Source organism: Rattus rattus, chromosome 3 (genome assembly GCF_011064425.1).
Source record: "Rattus rattus isolate New Zealand chromosome 3, Rrattus_CSIRO_v1, whole genome shotgun sequence".
Taxonomy (NCBI): Eukaryota; Metazoa; Chordata; class Mammalia; order Rodentia; family Muridae; genus Rattus; species Rattus rattus.
This window is the reverse complement of record NC_046156.1, coordinates 194,336,865-194,351,963: the sequence shown is the minus strand read 5'-3', so window position 1 is coordinate 194,351,963 and position 15,099 is coordinate 194,336,865. Positions and strand designations below refer to the sequence as shown.

At 44.5% G+C, this 15,099-nt stretch overlaps 1 protein-coding gene across 1 annotated transcript in view; it reads right to left on the bottom strand.

Moving 5' to 3' along the window:
* Mast4 (microtubule associated serine/threonine kinase family member 4) overlaps positions 1 to 15,099 on the bottom strand; it is a 590,118-nt gene that overhangs the window by 198,694 nt on the left and 376,325 nt on the right. The gene's annotated exons all lie outside the window — the stretch shown is intronic.

Here is a 15,099-nt window from a genome sequence, read left to right as displayed (position 1 = left end):
AATGTAACTTGGTTGCCTGAAGTTTTCCACACTCGGAACACTCCTCGCACTTCTACCCTGGCAATTGAGTGAGGGAAACAGTGCACTATCTGCCTGACTGACTGACATATTTTAGCTTACAAGGTTTAGAAAGGCTCGTTTTCGGTGTCAACTTCTCTTGATAGACATGAGTCTCCTTCCTACAGTTTACCCGAGGGCTTCCCAACCTTGGATGTGCTAAAGCAAGTGTATGGCTTCTACAGGGAGGAACAGAATAGAGGGTTTCATTGTACTTAGTTGGGAAGATTATCTGTGAGTCTAGCACACTGCTAAAAGGATTCCAATAACTGCAAGATAAAACTCTCATTTTCATCCACAATCACACTTACAAAGTGGTCGAGTAAAACCATGTCTCAAATAGCGTAAAAATGTGTATATGTGTGACTTTAGAGTAACATATTATCTGAATAAATACAGAAAACACTAACAAAATATACTTTAGAAACAAAATAGAAACAAAGTGTCTTAGGAAATTGGAACTTTAGTGGGTTCTGAGTTCAGTGTTCCAGTTCCGTCACTTCTGTTTCTTAAGATGCTTCTGTAAGGGAGAAATCAGTCCTATGCATTAAACACTGCATTCTCTCCTTCCACTGTGCAGACGAGAGGCACAGCACGTGACTGGTATTGCCCTACCTGCCTATCACACTTCAGCTGTGTAGCTTCTCTGGCTGGTTTTCCAGATACATCTGAGACTCCCTGAGGGAGAGATGGAGTTCTTCCAGTATTCACTCCCCAGAGTACTGTGCATAGCTCTCAGAACACAGGGGCTGCAGAGTAACTTAGAGAACATGAAGGCTCGCCCCATCAGCGAGGTAAGAAGTTGGTATTAGCAGAACAGATAGCGAAGTGCTATGATGTGTACAGCATAGGCATGCAGCAGAAGGAGAGGGCTGGGAGCCTGTGCTACTGCATCCATTTCTCTTTCTACATTTAACAAGTCAGGCAGCCACACTGCAGATAAAAAAACCACGACTTCTTGAGAGAAGTACCGATGGACTGTCTTTGAGATAGCAAGGGTTGCATCTATCTGTGCTACATAGTATCTAAAGTCTGTAAGGTTACAAAAGGCCAATGTGAAAACAGGGGATAGAAACCCCTTGAACTGGAGCTGGCACCTTGGTCACGCTCTCGTCCTTTAAATATCTATTTCCCTCACAGCACCCACAGTTCCTACCGTGCATCTCTCCCTGAGCCACAGTGGTCTGTGAAACATCACCGGGAGTATTCTACACTGGTCCATGTTTCTAGAAAAAGGCTGGGTGATCTAGGGAAAGGAGTTCCAGGCTAAGAATAGAAAAGCTTGTGTAAGTCAAGTGGTCACACGACTCAACCTTTGCTCCTTTTCCCAGTAAACCGAGGTAAAGGTACCATGCTTGCCTGCTTGCCTTCAGTGGGTCCACTTGATCACTATGGGAGAAGAGGTGCAGACACTTGTGCATCTACCTCCCAAGGCTGCGGTAGCGATCACTGTATCACCGCAAAATCGGGCGTTGAAAAGGGGAAAACTTACTTTTGCATGTTCTAGAGGACAGACAGGAGTATTAAGAAATCCCATCTTGGTGACAAAAGGCTATGGGCACCGGGGGCTAAAAGGCGGAATTCGTCCTTTGTCTCTTCTAGCTTCTCAGCGTGTTAAGTCTCGCTCCCTCTCTCACTGTGGATGTGTATGGATTGGTACACCTTTGTGTGCATGTGTGTATGTATGTCTGTGGGGGGCAGTGGTCAATGTTGGAGGGCACTTCAATGGAACTCCACTGTATGTATGTGTGTGTGTGTGTGTGTGTGTGTGTGTGTGTGTATGTATGTATGTATGTATGTATGTATGCATGTATGTATTTAGTTTTTGAGATGTGTCTCTCATTGGAGCTACTAATTCCACTAGACAAACCCTTGGGCTCTGCATAGCCACTCCAGCATTAGGACTAAACATGCTGCCCCACTCAGCTTCCTCTATAATAGTGAGAAATTCAATCTCAGGTCCTCAAGCTTGTCCAGCCAATGCTTTACAGCACTAAGCCATCTCCCCAAGCCTGCCCCGATCTCTTCTAAGGACTCTGTGGTTAGACAGAAGGACTACAGGATGATGTAGGACCATCTGTTCATTTAAGAAAAAAAAATCCTTATATTAACAACATCTGCCAAGGCTCTTTTTCCAGGTAAGGTAAGATTTCTCAGTTCTGTCAGTTGGGATCTGCTGTTTGAGGCCACCATTCATCTCTGACATGAAGTCAACCATGCTAAGTGTACCACGTGATTCATGCCCTGCATCCTTGGCTTAGTTCTTACATTCTCGGCAGGATAAAAATTCTTTCAAGTCAACCTACACCTCAGACTTCACAAAAAAAGTCTGATGAAGGATTTTTTTTTACCTCATTAAGTATAGCACACCACCAGCCACGTTTAGAAAAGCCTCATTGTACTTGATTTTTAGTTACCAACATTAGATCTCATGCAAAATAAAAAAATTTCTAACATAGTCAAGTGTTACATATTCTTTCTTTTTTTTTTCTTTTTTTTAATTTCTAAAATAGCCAGACCTTCTGTTCGGAGAAGCTGGAGAGGAAGAATTGTATCATTAATGCTCCACTGTCAACTGCCAAGTGCTTGAGTAGCATTTGTAATGTATGGTTAGTAACGGTTCCGAGTAACCCCAAAAGACAGAGTCAGGGAGCTACTCAAGATTGCAGTGGACTTCCCCCGAGTGGCTATGCACCCTTGCAGTCTGCTGATTCATCTCCTCTACAGATAATCTGGAGAAGCTTGATGTGGGCTGGCAATATGGGTCAACTCATTCATCCTCACAACGGGCCTTTGTTAACATTGTGGTAGGTACCGCACACTGAGGACCAGGCATTAAACAAAACAGGCAAGTCCCTGCGAACCTGGATGTCCTGTTCTTTTGGAAACAATCAACAACAGGAACAACGAATGGTATGTGGCAGGTGAAACCATTCACACAGGAAGTGTCATGAAGCAGTGAGCGGTGGTGGGGGTTGGGGGGAGGGCGATGAGCTCAGGCTGCAGGGGAATGCTGTTCTGTTGCAGTAACATTTAGTACAGACAGCAGGGGAGAGGACCATGTGGGCACTGGGTGGGTGTTCCTTTAGCTGTTGCGGACAGCTAGAACATCATGTTGTGTTCAAAAACTAGGACACTCAAAGACTAATAGGGTCATGTCAGAAGGACCCAGAATCAGCTTAAAAGGCTTCCCGCTGACGAATCTTAGGACAGTGTGACAGCCCAAAAGAGGCACGATGGTTGTGAATTATTATATGCCAAGTAGATGTTTGTTTTCTTTTCCTGGTTTTAAAAATGTATGAGTCAACAGTAACATGTCTGAAATTGAGAGAGAAAGAGAGAAAGTTCCTTAGCTGACGGATTAGTGACAGTATTAGAAACTTGCGACAAATTTCAGTACAAAACTCATCCAATCAGGGTCATTGATGAATGTAAAAGCCAGTGTAGGTAATTTTGTTGGTAGAAATATATTCACATGAGATCAAAATATTACCCCAGGCAGGGTTTAGTAAGCAAAAGGGACATGACTGTGGGGAACTTGAGACACAGGGCTTCAGGCCTCTTGCTTAAGGCCACAATAGAGCATCATCAGCTGTCATTGCTAGGTACTGGGCTTCAGGCTTCATGGTAAAGAATAATTCTACCCCCTCTTGCCATGTATCTTGAACCTGGGTCTGAGCCAGAAGGAACTACTGCCGGGTGTAGATTGTGCCTAGTGTAGTGGTCTACTGCAGAGTGGAGGCTCACGTCAAACTGTCAATGTTCACAAAAGAAAAGAAGTGGGGGAAAGGGTGAGTTTACCAGCTAAAAGAGGTAATGGCATTGATGTGGATTTGCTCTAATGCTTGTAATTATGTTAATTGGGTTCCCCAAATTACAAGAGAATCTGTATATAAGATGATGAGGGTCCCTGTCCCTAGTTGGGTTTTCAATGGTAAAGAAAGTTGCCAGCAACCAATGGCTGAGCAGGAGACAGAGCCAGGACTTTAGGATTCTCTGCAAGGGGACCAAGGGAGTAAGAAAGAGGGTAGAACTGCCATGCTGGGAGAGGGGCAAAGACCAGGCCTGAGAAGTGGAGGTCAGAGAGACAGCCAACAGGTGACAGCTGGGGAAGAGCAGCCCCAGCGCCCCTCCCCCACCATGGGTCTAGTGAAACCAAGATGGAATATAGATTTCAGTTAAGTAATAACTCAGGAATATCAGAGGGGAGGTGTCAGCCATGTGGAGGTTTGAGAGTAGCCCATTCATTAAGCTACTTAAGGCGTATTAAAATAGAAGGCTGGTGTGTGTGTGTGTGTGTGTGTGTGTGTGTGTGTGAGAGAGAGAGAGAGAGAGAGAGAGAGACAGAGAGAGAGAGAAAGAAAGAGAGAGACAGAGAGACAGAGAGAGACAGATAGAGACAGAGACAGATAGAGACAGAGACAGAGACAGAGAGAGACAGAGATAGCTAGAGACAGAGACAGAGACAGAGACCAGCTTGCATAAGTCAGCTTTTTCTACCCTGTGCATCTTTCGTTTGGGAACCCAGAACATTGGGGTGGGCAGCAAGGAAAGTGTGCCACTGCTGCTGTCACAGGGAGGATTTGAGTAGGTTTAATTGGCAACTGCTACACGGCGTCTAACAACTCAAGGGGATTTTTGAGTTTTAATTGGGTCCTGGATTAAAAAACAAAAACAAAAACAAAACACCAAACACAAAACAAACAAAAGCAACTTCCAGGCTTCAGTGGTAGAATGTTTGCTTGGCATGCATAATATTCCAAATTTTGATGCCTAGTACCATTAGAAATAAAAACAAATACTAATAAAACTTTATAGACAGTTATACCTCTCCAATATCAAGGCACACATTAGGGTCCTTGACAGTGACTTTGTTATATTGCTCTATTTGTTGGTTGAATAATCACACTATGGTTAGGAGGGAAAACACACTTGCTCATAAGATATGGATGTTAAACTCTTCAAAGGTTATTATTTAGACGCTTGAAAATTACTTTCAAATGCATATCGGCATTGCAAAGGAAAGACGGGTAGGAGGGAGTAATAGATGAGTTTGGGGGGGGGGGGCTTGGCTGGTGAATCAAGGTGGCCAGGGCTGTTGACTATACTGTTCTTTTAATGTTTTTGGAGGTTTGGATTTTTTTTTAATTGAAGAAATAAGAAAGTGTTCCAGGATGATAGAAAATCATAAGCTACAAGATAGAAACCTGCTTAGACTAGTCATTCAGGGGGCTGAAGAGATGGCTCAGTGGTTTAGAGCATTGGCTCCTCTTCCAGAGGTCCTCAGTTCAATTCCCAGCTCCCACATGGTGGCTCATGACCATCTGTAATAGAATATGAGCCCCTCTTCTGGTGTACATGAAGACAAAGCACTTATATCCATGAAATACATAAATAAATCTTAAAGAAGCAGTCCAATGTGATCCAAGAAAATGAATGAGGGGTGGCAGGAAACAGGATATGAGCAAGAGTAGGCAGCTACTGGAAGGTTCTGAGCAGAGGATGGAGTGCTGGACACTCCCCAAAGAGCTAGAGGGAGACACAAACAGAGGACAAAGCTAAGCAGGAAGGCTGGAGGAAGTTACTACAAAAATCTGTGGATGTGGTCCAGTAGCTTAGGCTAAGGTGGTTCTGTAGAGATGGAGAGTGACGACCATAGCAGAGGCAGGGCGAACTATCTGACATTTCCCATTATGTGCTAAACTACCCTGACCAAAACAAACAAATACCCAACATCTGTGAGAAAAGGCTCTTTGGCCCACAATTCCCATTAGAGTTCACACACATAGTTCAGTTTTACTACACATGGGTTCAGACAGTTCTAGACTGGACAAAGCTAACCATCGCGCACTGTTACCAGCGCTTCTCAGCACATACAGAGCCTCACCACACGGCATGTGCATGCTAGAAATGTAAGGTGACTTTTGAACCAAGCATGGAGGCAAGAGAACTGCTGTGAGTTCAAGGCTCGCCTGGTCTATACAATGAGGACTAGGCCAACCAGAGCTGTAGAGTAAGACCCTGTCTCAAAACACAAACCAAACCAAACTGATAACAGTGACGGCTTTGGGACTCAGACCTGGGCTAAGGTGGGTCAAAGGCAAACAGGAGCCTTGAAAGAACACTGAAGAATCCATTCACAGCACAGAGAGAAAGAAATGCTCCCTTCGGTTTGACGTATGTCTGTAATGTCCTATTGCCTGCAACCAGTGATGGCTCAGTTGAGTAAATCTCATGGAAAAAAAGGAAAACAGAAAAGCAGAAGACTGCAAGAAATACAGCTCATCTCCCTTTCTTCCTGTCAGAGCCCATCAAAACTTCTCGTTCTTTGCTACGTGAAATTAGAACATGTAGCATCTTCAGGAGCAGGTTGGTTTCCAAGAACAATACAGAGCCGAGAGTCTTGGAACAATTTCACAAGTGTTCCCTAATTAATTCTCACAACACCCCCAAGAGGTATTATTATCTATGCTACTGCTGGGGAAACTTGAGAGGCTTTCTTCCCCCTTCGGTTTTGCATTTGTATGACTTCTCTAGCTGAGACACCTCTGTGCTTGACTTTATCACTGTTCTGTGCTTTCAAAGAATATCACAACTTCATTCTCTCATCAACATGGTGGGTGTTAATGGCTGTATCCACAGATCTTTAAATGTAGGAAAGAGTTTGGTTTTTTTTTTTAATGATGTAGAATGCTGTTTTTTCTAGTCACAAAATGGAACATGGGACAGAGCCTTGAGTTCAAAGCACACAGGCACAAAGATGTACACACACATATGCACACACGCACATAGATGTACACACATACACACACCACACACACGCGCACACTCATGCACACACATTCACCTGGATGGACATGTACACACATTTGACAAGTAGATTGTTCTTATTTTACTTTTCATTTACCACCAGAACAATTAGTAAGAGATAATGGTGTAAGCTGCATCCAGTAATTTAAAAAGTGAGCTCAGTGGAGTGGTCAGAATATTTGGGCCATAGAAGAGCTCAACAATGAACACTCAGAGCTGCTAGGGCCAAAGGAAGGGTCAAGAGTGCATGGTCCAGAGGAAAGGTCCTGGCTCCTCGCAAATGAATGGCACTAGTTCTTCAGTCATGAGGCACATGCTCTCCTAATGGGGCTCAGAGGACCCTCCAAAGGTCATAGCGGTGGTGAGCAACATTGTCACCCCAGGCAGCAGAAGTCCATTCCAGCTAAGGAAGGTGGCACATCCTGCTTAGCTTGCATCAGCACAGATCCTGGAGCTTCTGGGACCCATAGCCTGGCTGCCAACTGGACCCAATTTGATCCACATTACAACATCTAGACTCTCTAAAATAATCTTCAAAGGGCAAAGTGGGCACAAGATGGATAATGCATGCCGGACCCAGCAGAGGTTTTCCCCTAATGACAAAATTCCTCTCTCTAAATGGAATATTATATAGAAACGTAATTACAGCGACTGTAAGTGCATGCTGGGAGGAAAGGACAGACACATGCTACAGAAGGGCAGAGCCACGAGGCTCTCCAGCCCAGGGCTGAAGTGAGGACCACAGGAGAACATATTTTATACGCTGGGAAATAGGAACAGTCTGTAGTTCTAATTAGGGGGGTGTGTATCAATGTCAAGGAGGACACTATACTTATACCACTACAAGGTCAAACATGAGCTAGCCCAGGGCAAAGGAGAAAATGCTGTCCTCACAGACACATTCTCTCTAAGCCTCCAATGCCTCAACTGTCAACAAATTCAGTTCCCACCCCCAGAGACGCCATGTCCACATGTTGAAACATCAAGAGTAGCACCAGGCACAGGGTGAGCTCTCTCTCTCTACAAATGCTGGAAATTAAGCCACTGCACATACAAGCACTTAGATTACTGATTTGGGAGTTGAACCCACGCCAGTAGAGTAAACTGGAAAAGTGAGTGTGCAAACATAAGCGAGTGATGGGAAAATGTAGCCACCAGGACAAACTGGCCAGTTGCCTGTTCCCAGGGTCGGGAATATGCCTACAGTGGTGCATGTATACACGGGCTCTGCAAGGACTGACATATTCCTCAGACTCCACTGTCCTCAAAAGCCTTGCTTGCTGTCTGCCCTCCTAAGACTTTGCCCTCCTAATTAGATTGTGTGACTGCACAGCAGAGAAGCTTATGAGGTCATGATGTCCATTAATACATAATATATAAATATGTGCATATATACATATATAGGTAAGCTAGGTGTGGTGGCATACATCTGTAATTCTGTCACTTAGGACCCTGAAGCATAAGACTTCAAGGTCAAGGACAACCCGGATTCTATAGCAAGAACTTGTCTCAAGAGTGCTCCAGTGAAACAAAAAGGAGCTAGCTTGTTTTATGTGTCCTCACCCATCTGCATGCCGTGTGAAACTGACTACCCCACACTCATCCCTTTGCAGCTTGGTCCTCCCTTTGCAGTCTTACGACAGCAGCTTCCCAGTGGTGACACTTGGAAGTTAGCAGAAGTGCTAACAGGCCTGTCCACACTGCCCCTGCCACCTCTTCAGGGATGCCCGAGGCTGCCAACCTTCCCATCCCTGCCTCGGCCACGCCCATAAGGTCAGCACGATGTGTACCACCCGGATCATCTCAGTCTGGCTGAGCCATTCTTCATGGAGTGACTACCTTACATCAATTTAGTACTCACGGAATAATTCAGAAATAGATCTCGGGAACGTATAAGGCAATTCCTTAAGCCATCGCATTCACAAAAGCTCAGGAACTCGTATCATAGAGTACAGAGAAACTACCATCTGCTGTGAGCTTTTTCAGATTTTTTTTTTTTTTTTTGCAGTGTTCTCTCCAAAGCAAAAGGGGAGGGGGAGGATAAAGACGGAGTGGCTACATTCATCTGAACAGCAAAATGGAACCAAAAGGGTGCAGTGGTTCTGCAGTCAGGTGACAGCCTAGTGAGAAGGGGACACGGTGAGGTTCCTGGGTAGAAGGAGACTCGGAAACAGAACATATTGCCCGCACGCTTGGTAAACACCATGTCTGCCCCTCACCATGGCAACAAGTGAAGTGAAGGGAATCCAGGCAGCCGTGGATACGCAATAACATTTCCAGCAGTAAAGACAAATGTTCTGGCTCTCGAAAGGATTGCGTTAGCTGACATTGTTCTTAATGCCCCCGCTGCTGAGGCGCTGTCTGCCTTTGTTGTCCACCACTCCCAGAAACAGCATGTGTCATGTTCTTGCTGTCACAAGGCACACTCAATGCTGAGAAGCTACTGTTCCCAAGTTCCCACCGAGGTCAGGAATTTGTAGATGGAAGCTATACATACAGGGTCCAGGTAGTGCCCGATGGCCCCAAGGTCACAATGCTTTGCAGGCAGAGAGACACTGGCCAAGACTCAAGCCTTCTAGTCAGAAAACCTCAGATATCTCCAGGGCCAGACAGCTAACGTGAATGAATGAAGTGAAGTAAGGCAAAGGGATGGAGAAAAGGAGCCCACAGACCAAGGGCAGCAGCAACCTACTCAGAGACAAAACACTGCATGGCAAACACGGACTCACTGAAGGGCTTCAGATCCTTGCAAGGGGCTCCAGACACCTCCATTCATGGCTCTCTAATTCTTATCTGTGTGTGTGTGTGTGTGTGTGTGTGTGTGTGTGTGTGTGTGTGTGTGTGTGAGAGAGAGAGAGAGAGAGAGAGAGAGAGAGAGAGGGGTGCACACGTGCTGTGGTACATGCGGAAAGGACAAAGGACAACCTCAAGTATCAGTCCTTGCCTTTTACTTCATTTGAGACAGGGTCTCTGTTATTCCTATGATTCTCTCACCATATGATCTGGCTGGTTCTGCCCTCTCTCATCCCCTTTTCAAGACGCTGGGTTTATAGACATGTGAACAGCATGGCCAGTAAGAAGTGGTCTACGGGTCTTGAGCTTCCAAACTCGGGTTTTCACACTTGCGTCATAAATACTTTTACCCACCGACCCACCTCTCAGACCCTTCTCTGCTTTTTCAAAACCCATTCAACAATGAGGACTTTATTTACTATTTAGTACTGGTGCCCCTCAACGTACCATGAAGCGCTATCCCAATAAAGCCATATTTAACATACAGAACCAATTATCATCAGGGTCTGGCAACAACAGATTTGGCTTTTCCCCTTCTTGATCACAGGGCTGGCTAGGAACCACACCTTAGTGCAGTTGGCCAGCACAAAATGTCAAGATCACATCATTAGCATGGGAAGAGAACAACATTCAAAACTTGAAGCCTGGCTTCTATTGAACACATCCAATCATGCTCCATGGAAAAGTCAGTATCCCACAACGTGCAGCCATTGTAAGATGGGGACTGTCAGGACATTCTAGCTGCTGTTCTGGGTACTTGAATAGTGGTAACACGTTAGGCAGACCAGTCTTTCCCTCCAGAGTGTATACTCTAACTCTCTTCTTCAGTGCATCATGCCCCGATTTCTAGAACACGTTTTTTGCCCCTCACCTTAGCCAGGCACAGTCTCTAACATAGTCTTCATCAGTCATACCTCCTTGTGCTGCCTTCAACTGTCCTCAGTGCATTGATGGCTGCTGTTCCCTAGTCAGGGTCTATGTTAACAGTGTATGGGAAGAGTCAAGATTCAAGCTCTCCATTTCAAGAGGTCAGGACCACTCTCAGACACACTAGTACAGGACATGCTATGTCATGTCCCGCACACAGGTTAAAATATAAAAATCAGACCAGACTCAAGTCCTAGGCGATAACACTCCTCACAGACACTCATTCAGCCAATCCCCATTTGTAGGTCTCCTGTATATGTCAGAACTATGGAGGATGACGAATACAGGTGTGAACGAGTAGACGAGGCGTGTTCTCCTGGTGGAGTTTACAGCATAATGACACTGCTCTTCTCTGGAACTAGTACCACATTGGAGAGGGAATTCAGCATGTGTGTTCTCATTTCTGGCTGAGAGGAAGGCTCGAGAGAAGCTCGGAGGAGGAATGGAGTATTTTCAATGCTGGGATCGTGGGAAATTCTGAATTGCTATAGTGGTCTCGGCAGTGGAGAGAAAAGACATGTGCCGAGGACTTAAGGTACAAGTGTTTAAGGTCCTCGAGGTGCTTTCCATCACACTGGTAGTTCAAAATTAAGTATATATTTTGTTTAGAAACTAAGGTACATGTTTCTGTTACCTTTTCACCCAGCATGGCTGGAGGACTAAAAATAAACAAACAAAAACTCCAGAATTTGAAGACAGTCAGGACCTCTTGGAATATGGAACCCTATGTTCTGTGAGTGCAGGGCTGTATTCTACTTCTTTCCAGATAGGTGGGCATCCTGAAACTGGCTGACTGGGGAGCAAATCCATCCCATTTTCAGAAAGCTTCCTAAGGAAGTCTTCCTCTCACAAGGAGCCCGAAGTCACTTGGCTGGGACCGGGGTACAGCATTTTTGAGCCTCATCTCTCAGATAGAAAGCTTACTCGTCAGGAGAGCTGTCTTGGAGCTTGCAGCTTTCATTTCTGGCTGGTCCCCTAGAAGGCTGACCTGGAGAAGCCCATAGGGACCCGCTGAAAATGGAGAGCTGACACAGCCATCAGCACAGCCTGCCTCCGGGGCTTTACCATGAAAGGAGCAGAACCTTCCACCACCGTATTTAGAAAGTCTGTGTCAGCACCTCAAAAGGGCAGGACTGTCACTCTCCTCTATGTCTTCACATCTCCTCACAAGAAAGGCACAGGGGGAGAAACCTGACCCCTTGCAGCCAAGGGAGAAGGAAGTCATCGGTGCCAAGGTCCAATAAGTACACTTTTCCCCCAAGGCATAAACGCATTTAGATTCCTACAATTTATAATATCAGAGCATCATTTTGTAGCACGCTGTCAGAGACACTTATGTACAAGCTGCCAATCATATAGCCCTCCTTAGAACAATCGTTATGTGTTCTAGGGCAGATTCATCACTAGTACGTGGTCCTGCCTCCCCTAACCATACTCTCTTGAGTTCCAGTCCAGCCATTCATGCTGGAAACCTCAGTTTCACTCAACCATTGATGATTAACTACTGAATACCTACAATATATACCTTTCTTCCATCAACGTCTGTGACAAAGACTGCCAAGTATTCTCCAAACCTGTTTGTTCCTTTCCCTGAATCCAAGTAAGCTCTATTTCATTAGATGTGACCAGAACACCACAGTTTGTGTAAGGGAATTGCATCCACTGTGCTCCATTCTCCATGAACTTTCCAATCTACCAAGGCATCCTTGAAGGTATGTGGTGTAGACACCTTTGGTCCCTGGATGGAACAGATCCTTTCCAAAGTCCTAGGCTGCTTAGCACAATTCTTTGTATTTTAGCTGTTCTACTAGGGTGGCTGATTGGTTAGCTAGTTAATACTTTCCTGCTTCTCGTTCATTCATCTACCCTTGGACAGACCTTTCTCCAGTGTTTACTGCATTCCAGGTGTTGAGCAAGGCACTTGGGAAATGAAAGAATCTAAATGGTCACAGGGTCTACCTAAACCGGGTAATTAAAATTCTATCTAAATGATTTCATTGCAGTGTAGATGTCTGAAGTCACTGGCAGTGGAAAGGTGAGAGACGTCAGCTTGAGGCAAAGCTATTTAATCTCTCTCTGTGTTAGCATGTTTATCTGTAGTCAGAAGCATTCCTCCCTGTGGTTGACAGTAGTGGGTGGAGGTGAGTGAGGCGTTTTAGTTTAGTAGTCAAGGTTCTGCATAACAAGGTCTCAAATCGAATTAATTTCTTTTAGGATAGTCTCATATATCCCAGGCTGGCCTTGAGATTGCTATGGAGCTGAGAACAGCTCTGAATTTCTGATCCTTATGTCTCTGCTACCAGAGTGCAGGAATTATAGGTTGCACCATCCCGCCCAGTTTAATGTGGTGATGGAGACCAGATCCAGGGTTTCATGTATCATGCTGCTATACAAGCATGCTACCAACTGAGTTACAGCTTCACTGCCCCAGGCAAGTTCTAATCCTTAACAATCTCCCTACTGGGGTTGGGGATTTAGCTCAGTGGTAGAGCGTTTGCCTAGCAAGCGCAAGGCCCTGGGTTCAGTCCTCAGCTCCAAAAAACAAAACAAAACAAACAAACAAATAAACAATCTCTCTACTAACAACTCTATGCTTTTTTTTTTCCATTCCACCCTCCTATCAGTCCATGATTTTCAAAAACTTGTTATTACATTTGTTTAAGTGTGTGTGTGTGTGGGGGGTTAGGTGTGTGTGATGTGCGTGCGTATCAGGAGGTGTAAAGATGTGTATACGTGAGAGTGTGTAGAGGGAGGTGGGAAGAAAGGTGTGTGTGTGAAAGGGCGGGGGGAGAGGGAGAGGGAAAGGGTGCAAACCACAGCACACATGTGAGGTCAAAGGACAGTTTGCAGGAGCCAATTCTCTCTTTGTATCCTGTGAGTCCTGGGGATCAGGTTGAGGTTACCAGGCTTGACAGCAAGCATCTTTATCTGCTGACCTAAGTTGTTCAGCTCAGCACAGACACTGATGTCCTTTCTTACCGCCTAGAGTTGCCCTTTTCTGTTTTGTTTTCTTTGGCACCATTGATGCCAAACCTCCAGGATGTCTTGTGGTCCAGCTAACACACACTCGTTCCATAAAACTTGTCTCTACCACACTCTATAACATCACCTACCTCTGCTGCCACAGCCTTCTGGCTGTACTCTGAGTGGCAAACTGATTTAGGAAAGCCACAGAGAGGTATGAGTACCCAGAAGAAACTTTCATATCTCATGCTTAGAGCACCATACTTGGGACAGCTTACAAGGGCAATGGAATTCTCCAGGTAGATAGAAACCTTTTCCTATGTTTTAGGATCTAGGTGATGCCTTATAAAAAAATTATACATATAATTTTCAAGTTAAAATTCACTTTTTCAATAAATATAATCCTATCAGCACACTAGAACCAAAATTCAAAGTCATTAACTCATCTCCCTAGTCAGTTTCCCCCACATATTTTCATTCAGCCTTATTTTAGAAATACGAGAGGAACAAATGTGTAAAACTATGAAAATACCATCCAAAGATTTTAAGTTAGTACTTTCAAGGCACTAGACATGAATGACAAATTTTTTTTCATGTGCTTACACAAAATAGAGTTTTTATTACCGTGAGTAATAAGTTACCCTTCCCAACTCAAAGTTAACTTCAATGAAAAGATTGATTCTACTTTCTTCCTTAAGACTAAAAAGAACAGGTATGTTGAGTTCTCTGGGTAAATATTCTGATTAGACACATGGAGGCATAAGGCTACCAAAATTTCAAAATCCAATTAGGATATATGTAGCACAATTCAGTGATATTCTTTTCTGTCGTGCAATCTTTACAACAGGCCTTCAAGATGTCCACCAACATGTGAGCGCTGAACTTGGCTAACTACTAATGTCACTGAAAGATGATGGGAACAAGGACCTCATTGAAGAGAGCTGAAGGCACCCTGGGGTCCCACCCTCTTCATGTCTCTCTGCTTCCTTAGTAGCAGGGTATGATCAGCTTGCTTCCCACCATCGGATTCTACCTCATCCCAGGGTCACCCAATAAGGCATCTCATAAATCTATTCTCTGTCTGTCATGCCAAAGGGCTCTTTCCTAAGAATAGGTGTAATCCTATCCGTAGAAAACGAAGTAAAGTTCAGAATCATTAATTCACTTCCATAGTTAATTCTTTCTCTCAGATTCCAAGGCAACGGCTTGAAACCAAGAGCCAAAATACATCTTTCCTCTAAGTTGTTTAGCTTGGGCACTTTTGTCACAGTGACAAAGAGAACCCAGACACAGGTCACTTTTATAATGAACAGAGAAGAATGGACTGAAATCAGCCTATGGGTTGGGGGTATTTAAGTCAGAGTTAGAAAAAAGATCATAAAGAATACAAACCCTTTAAGTAAATACTTTATCTCAAATAGTTTGTGGGACACACATAGCGTGATATTATAACATAAAGTAGGAAATTTCCCTGGGAACTATAATAAATTATTTTGTCCTAAGAGAGGGACTAAAACTTAAAAACAAAATTGATCCAAAACCATTTCT